This window comes from Lolium perenne, chromosome 5 (genome assembly GCF_019359855.2).
Source record: "Lolium perenne isolate Kyuss_39 chromosome 5, Kyuss_2.0, whole genome shotgun sequence".
NCBI classification, from domain to species: domain Eukaryota; kingdom Viridiplantae; phylum Streptophyta; class Magnoliopsida; order Poales; family Poaceae; genus Lolium; species Lolium perenne.
In genome coordinates, this window is record NC_067248.2 from 191,383,221 (window position 1) to 191,394,352 (window position 11,132).

Here is an 11,132-nt window from a genome sequence, read left to right on the forward strand (position 1 = left end):
ATGAGATATGCATGTTGAAAGTTGAAAGCAACTGCTGAAACTTAAATCTTCCTTTGTGTTGCTTCAATGCTTTTACTTTGAATCTATTGCTTTATGAGTTAACTCTTATGCAAGACTTTTTGATGCTTGTCTTGAAAGTGCTATTCATGAAAAGTTTTGCTATATGTTATCTATTTGATTAGCAAACTATAGATCGTTGTCTTGAGTCACTGCATTCATCTCATATGCTTTACAATAGTATGATCAAGATTATGTAAGTAGCATGTCACTACAGAAATTATTCTTTTTTATCGTTTACCTACTCGAGGGCGAGTAGGAACTAAGCTTGGGGATGCTTGATACGTCTCCAACGTATCTATAATTTCTGATGTTCCATGCTAGTTTTATGACAATACCTACATGTTTTGCTCACACTTTATAATGATTTCATGCATTTTCTGGAACTAACCTATTAACAAGATGCCGAAGTGCCAGTTCCTGTTTTCTGTTGTTTTTGGTTCCAGAAAGGCTGTTCGGGCAATATTCTCGGAATTCGACGAAACAAAGGCCAAATATCTTATTTCCCCCGGAAGGTTCCAGAACACCGAAGGAGAGTCGGAGGCGGGCAGCAGGGGGCCCACACCATAAGGCGGCGCGGGTGGCCCCCTGGCCGCGCCAGCCTATGGGGAGGGAGCCCCCTGGCCCCTCCGACGCCGCCTCTTCGCCTATATAACCCCTCGTGACCTAAAAACTCGACACCAATTGACGAAACTCCAGAAATACTCCAGGGACACCGCCGCCATCGCGAAACTCCGTTTCGGGGGACAGAAGTCTCTATTCCGGCACGCCGCCGGGATGGGGAATTGCCCCCGGAGTCATCTCCATCGACACCACCACCATCTTCATCGCCGTTGCTGTCTCCCATGATGAGGAGGGAGTAGTTCTCCCCCGAGGCTGAGGGCTCTACCGGTAGCTATGTGGTTAATCTCTCTCTCATGTACCTCAATACAATGATCTCATGAGCTGCCTTACATGATTGAGATCCATATGATGAGCTTTGTATCACTATTAATCTATGTGCTACTCTAGTGATGTTATTAAAGTAGTCTATTCCTCCTTCATGATGTAAAGGTGACGGTGTGTGCATCATGTAGTACTTGGCGTAGGTTATGATTGTAATCTCTTGTAGATTATGGAGTTAACTATTACTATGATAGTATTGATTTGATCTATTCCCCCTTTCATAGCTTAAAGGTGACAGTGTGTATGCTATGTTAGTACTCGGTCTAAATTGCAACGGTCTATTATGCTCTAGAGGTTAATTAAATATGAACTCCGAATGTTGTGGAGCTTGTTAACTCCGGCTTGAGGGAGCTCTTGTATCCCTACACAATGAATGGTGTTTGTTATCAAACAAGAGAGTGTATGTAGCACAAGTGAGGAGAAGTTATTTATTATGTGATCAATGTTGAGAGTGTCCACTAGTGAAAGTATGATCCCTAGGCCTTGTTTCCAAATACTGCAAACATCGCTTGTTTACTGTTTTACTGCATCTTTACTTCCTGCAATATTACCACCATCTATACCACCCGTGTTTCACTATCTCTTCGCCGAACTAGTGCACCTATACATCTGACAAGTGTATTGGGTGTGTTGGGGACACAAGAGACTTCTTGTATCTTAATTGCAGGGTTGCTTGAGAGGGATATCTCTGACCTCTACCTCCCTGAGTTCGATAAACCTTGGGTGATTCACTTAAGGGAAACTTGCTGCTGTTCTACAAATCTCTGCTCTTGGAGGCCCAACACTATCTACAGGAATAGAAGCGTGCGTAGACATCAAAAAGTTACGCAGCCGCCGCCATCGCGAAGCCAAGTTCGGGGGACAGAAGTCTCTGTTCCGGCACTCCGCCGGGGCGGGGAAGTGCCCCCGGAAGGCATCTCCATCGACATCACCGCCATCTTCATCGCCGCTGCTGTCTCCTATGATGAGGAGGGAGTAGTTCTCCCTCGAGGCTAAGGGCTGTACCGGTAGCTATGTGGTTCATCTTTCTCTCCCATGTGATCTTTATGTGATCATGAGCTTTGTGATCTAGTTGAATATCATCTATATGCTACTCTAGTGATGTTATTAAAGTAGTCTATTCCTCCTTCATGATGTAAAGTGGACAGTGTGTGCATCATGTAGTACTTGGCGTAGGTTATGATTGTGATCTCTTGTAGATTGTGAAGTTAACTATCACTATGATAAATATATTATCTTGGATTTATGATTTGATGTGGATATCCCTATGAGTGGTGTTTGTCAAGTACTTGATGAACTCTGAGCGGAGCTTTTGTAGCCACTACACGATTAGTGATTCCATTAGGAGAGTTATCCAGAGTAGCACTATTATACACTCTAGAGGTTACTTTAATATGAACTCCGGATTCACTCTCCAAGGTGTGACGGTGACGGTGTGCGCATCGTGTGTGTTTCCTTTATGAAGTTGTGGAGCTTGTTAACTCCGGCTTGAGGTGTGCTTTTGTAGACCTACACAATGAATGGTGTTTGTTATCCAACAAGAGAGTGTAGCATTTATTTATTCAGTTATGTGATAAATGTTGAGAGTGTCCACTAGTGAAAGTATGATCCCTAGGCCTTGTTTCCGAATATCGAAACTCCGTTTAATTACTATTCTACTGCATGTTTACTTGCTGCCATATTTATTTCAGATTGCTATTACCACTCATATTCATCCATATCACTTGCATTTCACTATCTCTTCGCCGAACTAGTGCACCTATACATCTGATAAGTGTATTGGGTGTGTTGGGTACACAAGAGACTTCTTGTATCGTAATTGCAGGGTTGCTTGAGAGGGATATCTTTGACCTCTACTTCCCTGACTTCGATAAACCTTGGGTGATTCACTTAAGGGAAACTTGCTGCTGTTCTACAAACCTCTGCTCTTGGAGGCCCAACACTGTCTACAGGAATAGAAGCGTGCGTAGACATCAAGCTATTTTCTGGCGCCGTTGCCGGGGAGGTAAGGTAAAAGGTATTCACATCCTCCGACTACTAAGCTATTTCCTAGCATTGTTGCCGGTGTGTGAGTGCTCGAAGGTATCTCCTTTAGATCCTGCAATTATATCTTTTTGTTTCTTGTTTTTATTTTCACTAGTTAGGCTTAATGGAAAACAACAACAAAATGAGAGATCTTTATGAACTTTATCTTGAATTAGGACATGATGTGTTTGAAGAGAGAATTAAAAAAACCCATGGAACTTTATATGCATGCTAATGGGAATGTTATTAGTATGAATGCTTTGAACACCATTGTTGCTAATGCTATGGAAAATTCTAAGCTTGGGGAAGCTAGTTTTGATGAGCATGATATTTTTAGTCCCTCGAGTTTTGAGGAGAAAATTTTCTTTGATGATACTTTACCTCCTATTTATGATGATTATAATGATAGTGGTATTTTGGTGCCACCTACTATGGAGGATAAAGGTTATTATGATTATACCATGCCTGCAATTTATGATGATTACAATGATGGTTATGGTAGTTTTACTCCCACTATTACTAATAAAATTGATTATGCTTATGTGGAAAGTAATGATACTTTTATGCATGTGAATAAGAATGCTTTATGTGATACTTATATTATTGAGTTTGTTCATGATGCCACTGGAAGTTATTATGAGAGAGGGAAACATGGTTATATGCATCTTAATAATATTATGTTTCCCCTCTTTATGTTGAGAATATTGAAGTTGTGCCTGTGTTGCCTTTCTATGCTTGTTGCTTTGTGCTTACATGACTTGTTTAATTACAAGATTCCTCTTCATAGGAAGTGGGTTAGACTTAAAAGTGTTTCTTATTTGCTTTTGATGCTCTCTTTTGCTTCAACTCTTATTTCTTGCGAGTGCATCATTAAAAATTACTGAGCCCATCTTAATGGCTATAAAGAAAGCACTTCTTGGGAGATAACCCATGTTTTATTTTGCTACTGTTTTGTTGTGTCTTGGAAGTTGTTACTACTGTAGCAACCTCTCCTTATCTTTATTTTATTGCATTGTTGTGCCAAGTAAAGTCTTTGATAGTAAGGTTGATACTAGATTTGGATTACTGCGCAGAAACAGATTTCTTATTGTCACGAAATTGAGCAGCCCCGTCTGTAGATAACTCAGAAAAATCTGCCAATTTACGTGCGTGATCCTCAGATATGTACGCAACTTTCATTCAATTTGAGTTTTTTCATCTGAGCAAGTTAAGTGCCCCAGAAAAATTCGTCTTTACGGACTGTTCTGTTTTGACAGATACTGCCTTTTATTTCGCATTGCCTCTTTTGCTATGTTGAATGGATTTCTTTGTTCCATTAACTTCCAGTAGCTTTGGGCAATGTCCAGAAGTGTTAAGAATGATTGTGTTACCTCTGAACATGTGAATTTTTGATTATGCACTAACCCTCTAATGAGTTTGTTTTATGTTTGGTGTGGAGGAAGTTTTCAAGGGTCAAGAGAGGAGGATGATATACTATGATCAAGAAGAGTGAAAAGTCTAAGCTTGGGGATGCCCCCGTGGTTCATCCCTGCATATTTCAAGAAGACTCAAGCATCTAAGCTTGGGGATGCCCAAGGCATCCCCTTCTTCATCGACAACTTATCAGGTCACCTCTAGTGAAACTATATTTTTATTTCATCACATCTTATGTACTTTACTTGGAGCGTCTGTGTGCTTTTATTTTCATGTTGTTATCTTAGTTCTCTGAATAAATTGGATCATACCTTGTGTGGGAGAGAGACACGCTCCGCTTTTTCATATGAACACTAGTGTTCTTCTCTTTTACTTTTAATGTTCAATGGCGAAAGTTGATCGCTTCACTTATTGCTATTTGGTTGGAAACAGAGAATGCTTCATGTGGGAAATGGTATATGTCTTGAATAATATGATACTTGGCAATTGTTTTGAGCTCTCATAGATCATGTTTAAGCTCTTGCATCATGTAGTTTAAATCTATTAGTGGAGAACTACCGTAGAGCTTGTTGAAATTTGGTTTGCATGATTGGTCTCTCTAAGGTCTAGATATTTTCTGGTGAAGTGTTTGAACAATAAGGAAGACAGTGTAGAGTCTTATAATGCTTGCAATATGTTCTTATGTAAGTTTTGCTGTACCGGTTCATACTTGTGTTTGCTTCAAACAACCTTGCTAGCCAAAGCCTTGTACCGAGAGGGAATACTTCTCGTGCATCCAAATCCTTGAGCCAAAATCTATGCCATTTGTGTCCACCATACCTACCTACTATGTGGTATTTCTCTGCCATTCCAAAGTAAATTACTTGAGTGCTACCTTTAAAATTTCATTCTTTATCTTTGCAATATATAACTTATGGGAAAATAGCCTTAAAAACTATTGTGGTATTGAATATGTTGCTATGTATCTTATTTCTTATAAGTTGCTTGTTGAGCGGTAACCATGTTTCTGGGGACGCCATCAACTATTACACCTTTGTTGAATATCATGTGAGTTGCTATGCATGTTCGTCTTGTCTGAAGTAAGGGCGATTTATCATGATCAAATGGTTTGAGTATGCATATTGTTAGAGAAGAACATTGGGCCGCTAACTAAAGCCATGAATCATGGTGGAAGTTTCAGTTTGGACATTAATCCTCAATCTCTTATGAGAATATTATCTGTTGTTGAATGCTTATGCATTAAAGAGGAGTCCATTATCTGTTTTCTATGTTGTCCCGGTATGGATGTCCTTAAGTTGAGATGTATCAAAACTGAGAAATCAAATGCGATCTATCTCCTTGGACCTTTGTACAGGTGGCATAGAGGTACCCCTTTGTGACACTTGGTTGAAACATATGTAATGCAATGATAATCCATGTACTTGTTATATTGCTTTATGTAGACAACTATCCATGAGATATACATGTTACAAGTTGAAAGCAATTGCTGAAACTTAATCATTCTTTGTGTTGCTTCAATGCCTTCTACTTTGAATCTATTGCTTTATGAGTTAACTCTTATGCAAGACTTATTGATGCTTGTCTTGAAAGTACTATTCATAAAAAGTCTTTGCTATATGATTCAGTTGTTTAATCATCATCTTTACCATTGCTTTGAATCACTTCATTCATCCCATATGCTTTACAATAGTGTTGATCAAGATTATGTTGGTAGCATGTCACTTAAGAAATTATTCTTGTTATCGTTTACCTACTCGAGGGCGAGTAGGAACTAAGCTTGGGGATGCTTGATACGTCTCCAACGTATCTATAATTTCTTATATTCCATGCTAGTTTTATGACAATACCTACATGTTTTGTTCATACTTTATGATGTTTTTATGCGTTTTCCGGAACTAACCTATTAACAAAATGCCAAAGTATCAGTTCCTGTTTTCTGCTGTTTTTGGTTTCAGAAATCTTACACATGAAATATTCTCGGAATTGGACGAAATTAATGCCCACGATCTTATATTTCACGGAAGGTTCCAGAGCACCGAAGAAGGGCCAGAGATGGGCCAGGGGGCCCCCACACCACACCTGGGCGCGGGCCCACTCCTGGCCGCGCCACCTGGTGGTGAGGGCACCCTGGTGCCCCTCCAACGCCGCCCTTTCGCCTATAAAGTCTCCCAGACGTGAAAACCCTAAAAAGATAAGCCACGGGACGAGAAAAGTTACGCAGCCGCCGCCATCGCGAAGCCAAGTTCGGGGGACAGAAGTCTCTGTTCCGGCACTCCGCCGGGACGGGGAAGTGCCCCCGGAAGGCATCTCCATCGACATCACCGCCATCTTCATCGCCGCTGCTGTCTCCTATGATGAGGAGGGAGTAGTTCTCCCTCGAGGCTAAGGGTTGTACCGGTAGCTATGTGGTTCATCTCTCTCTCCCATGTGATCTTTATGTGATCATGAGCTTTGTGATCTAGTTGAATATCATCTATGTGCTACTCTAGTGATATTATTAAAGTAGTCTATTCCCCCTTCATGATGTAAAGTGGACAGTGTGTGCATCATGTAGTACTTGGCGTAGGTTATGATTGTGATCTCTTGTAGATTGTGAAGTTAACTATCACTATGATACATATATTATCTTGGATTTATGATTTGACGTGGATATCCCTATGAGTGGTGTTTGTCAAGTACTTGATGAACTCTGAGCGGAGCTTTTGTAGCCACTACACGATTAGTGATTCCATTAGGCGAGTTATCCAGAGTAGCACTATTATACACTCTAGAGGTTACTTTAATATGAACTCCGGATTCACTCTCCACGGTGTGACGGTGACGGTGTGCGCATCGTGTGTGTTTCCTTTATGAAGTTGTGGAGCTTGTTAACTCTGGCTTGAGGTGTGCTTTTGTAGCCCTACACAATGAATGGTGTTTGTTATCCAACAAGAGAGTGTAGAATTTATTTATTCAGTTATGTGATCAATGTTGAGAGTGTCCACTAGTGAAAGTATGATCCCTAGGCCTTGTTTCCGAATATCGAAACTCCGTTTATTTACTATTCTACTGCATGTTTACTTGCTGCCATATTTATTTCAGATTTCTATTACCACTCATATTCATCCATATCACTTGCATTTCACTATCTCTTCGCCGAACTAGTGCACCTATACATTTGACAAGTGTATTGGGTGTGTTGGGGACACAAGAGACTTCTTGTATCGTAATTGCAGGGTTGTTTGAGAGGGATATCTTTGACCTCTACCTCCCTAAGTTCGATAAACCTTGGGTGATTCACTTAAGGGAAACTTGCTGCTGTTCTACAAACATCTGCTCTTGGAGGCCCAACACTGTCTACAGGAATAGAAGCGTGCGTAGACATCACCCACCAAGAAACTAGAATAGATGTCGTCAAGGAAAATTGCTACATGTACGCCGTGCACCCACCACCCCTCAAACGAACTAGCTAGATCTAGCATGGCCCGCCTAAAGAGGGGCAGACAGACCCCAAGAGGCTCCTGACGAAGCACCAAAGATTACTCACGAAGCACACTGCGCCACCACACCATAAACACCACAACTATGTGGGTGAAGAGGAGAGAAAACCAAACCATCCATGAGAGGAGAAGGGTTGGGCTGTCTCGCCATTGTTGGAGGATAAAATACGCCTCTAGAACCCCATGACATTCAAAGCTCGACTGGTAGAAAATACTCCCTCCGTTTCAAGACACAGGGCGTAAATTTTCTGGCGCGCTAATTAAGAAAGGTTGCAGCGAAAAATAGTTTTCAATCTTGCCCCTAACTAATCTCTCCTTCTCCTTAAATCCCTCTCTGATTTACTGGGCAACGCCTCCTCGTTTTTCTCTACCTACCATGCACGCCTGCTCGCTCATTCATGCATAGCATGCACGCCCAATAAGACACCACTTGTTTAGGAACCTGATTGGGGTAGGAGTAAATTCGTGCAGAAAATAAATGCATTATGCGATAACTGCTCCCGGTTATTAAGGTCGAAATAAATAGACAGAGGGGCATTTTGGAGAGAATCGAGTGAAACAGCAGTATGCGCCTTAAGCTATGGCGAAATTTTGGAAAAAAAATATACGCCCTCTTCTTTGAGATGGAGGGAGTAGCCTACTAGCTGCATGGCAAAATCGTTATTGGTGGCGTGTATATGGCACACGTGGTATTTGTTGCTAGTGGTGTTCCTCCCGGCTGAAGGCTTTGAAAAATCCTCTTACCACCTTGTGCTCCGTAGACACTGGGTACAAACTTTCTGAGTGACGATACGGTGGAAAACGGTGGAGGGATGTATTTAGTTATCATCAGCAAAATAAATGATCAATTACACCTTTCAGAATACTTTTTATATAAAAAAACATACTTTACTTTTTGCAATAAAGAGATACTTCCTCCGTCTACAAATAAGTGTACACGCGGTTTTTTCAAGACAATTATGAAGTGGGGTGAACAATGCATTGGGAAGATGCATCTCTCATCTTTAGTTGCTTCACCCTCAGTGAGCTAAGTGCGTGTAGAAAATAAGAAAAACATATACTCAATATTATTGGTTTGATTTCCGTATGATGAGAAGAAGCAATTAAAATGCATTGGAAAGATAATAGTACATTCTTTTGTCGATAAAGTTTAGAGCTAGATGTTCATTTATTTAAGGACGGAGGGAGTATACATAGGAGAGACAAAATTGTGTATATAACGATAAAACGTATCCTTAACACTTGTTGTAACATACTACATCTGGTATCTGCAAGGACCATCCTACTTATCTGAACTATGCATTTTGGTAAAAGCGTCATGTAAAACTTTCTTCGAGAGTTCGAGTAAACAAACTTCGGGTTCCTTTTCTTGCTACTGTATATGGTTGCCACAGAAAAGGTAGAAGACGTCCGATTTCTTGCTCTCCCTCGACGGATGGATCATGCAGTAGGGTGACGTCTCATCCTCAAGGGGAAAGCGTGCGTTCCACGGAGACGCAGGGCAAAGCTAGACGGAAAACCGGGGCTCGTCGTGTGCCGTGGCGAAGGCGAAAACTATGGGCGCGTTTGGTAGCATGTGAGCCTTTTGGCACGCATCGGCCCAGCAAAAAAACTGTCCGTTTAATTGTATGTAAGTGTTCTGCGTTGTGGCTTAATCGGTTCTCAAAGCACCCCTGGGACAAGCCCTGGAGGAACGCCCGAATCGGCAGTTTCTCCGGGGTCAGGCCCGTTGTCGTGCCATTTTGCACACCCGCGTGCGACGGTTGCACGCGTGGAGAAGCGCGGGAGACAACGCGTTGTCTTTGGTCCTCGCTCCCCACTTCCCCTCACCGCTTCGTTCTTCTCTCTCCACATTCACTCCTGGCACAGACAGCACCGCCCTGTCCCATCAACCGCCGGTCCGCCGCCATGGCCTCCTCGCCTCCGCCTCCGCCATCCTCTCCAGCGGCGACGGATCCAGCCGTACGGCCATTGGCCACCAGGTTCAACGAGACTCTCATGCGCCTCGTCCGCAAGTACGAGGCCGGAGGCGGCGACTCGGCGGCGCAGATCGATGCCGGCCACGTGCCGGTGTTCAATCGACCATCGTCGTTCGCTCGCACGAGGCCCGCCGGCGTCGCAACCCGGAGCGTCGCCGTCCTGGCTCTTCAAGCCGTCGGGATTCGAGCGGCGGATCCGTCGGGGACGGGGATTTTGCCCCATCCCCACTAGGATTTCCGACGGCGAGGGAGGCCGCAATGGCGGCCGGTGCACCGGGCTCCAGCAGGGAGATGGAGCCCCCGCCGGGGTTCGCGTCGACCTCGATGCAGGCGGCGATGCCATGGGGCATTCCGTGTCTGCCTGCCCCCTATGGCGCCCCTCCCATCCCGCCGCCGCCGGGGTTCAGCCGACCTCGTGCTCGGCGGCAGACGACAGCACCATCGGCACCCCGCTTCCCGACCGCTGCACCGCTGCCGTCGCTGAGGACCTACGCTCCGGTTCCGCCTCCTCCTCCACCACCCGGATTTGGTCCTCTTCCTCCTCAGAGTGGGCCGCTGTCGCTCCATCCAATCGTAAGTACCTTCACTCTATCTGCTTATGTGACATTGTAGGTGTGGATGTGGATAAGATTCATTGCAATGTGCTTATGCTTGCCATGCCAAGCTCAAGCACCATCATGGACTTGCTTGAGCTTGGCATTGTCATTGTCCATGACACTGCTTGAGCTTGGCATTGTCATTGTCAATGACATTGCCAAGCTCAAACACCTGCCAATGCCAAGCTCAAGCACATTGGTAATGCCATTGCTTGCTTATGTCCATGCCATTGCCAAGCTCAAGCACACCTGCCAATGCCAAGCTCAAGCACATTGGTAATGCCATTGCTTGCTTATGTCCATGCCATTGCTTGCTTGTCCATGCTTCTGATTGTCCATGTCATTGCTTGCTTCTTCATGCTTCTGATTGTCCATGCCATTGCTTGATTGTCCATGCAATTGCTTGATTGTCCATGCAATTGCTTGCTTGTCCATGCCATTGCTTGCTACTGACCATGCCATTGCTTGCTTCTGTCCATTACACTGCTTGAGCTTGACATTGCTTCCTTGTGCTTCTGCAGAACTGGCCCTTCCTGAAATTCTTCTCGGATGGGCCCATACTGGATGCTATCAACTATGCCGTCCGTGTGCAGTTGCGTGATTCCAACGTAGCGTTCATGGAAGCCCACCACCAGATT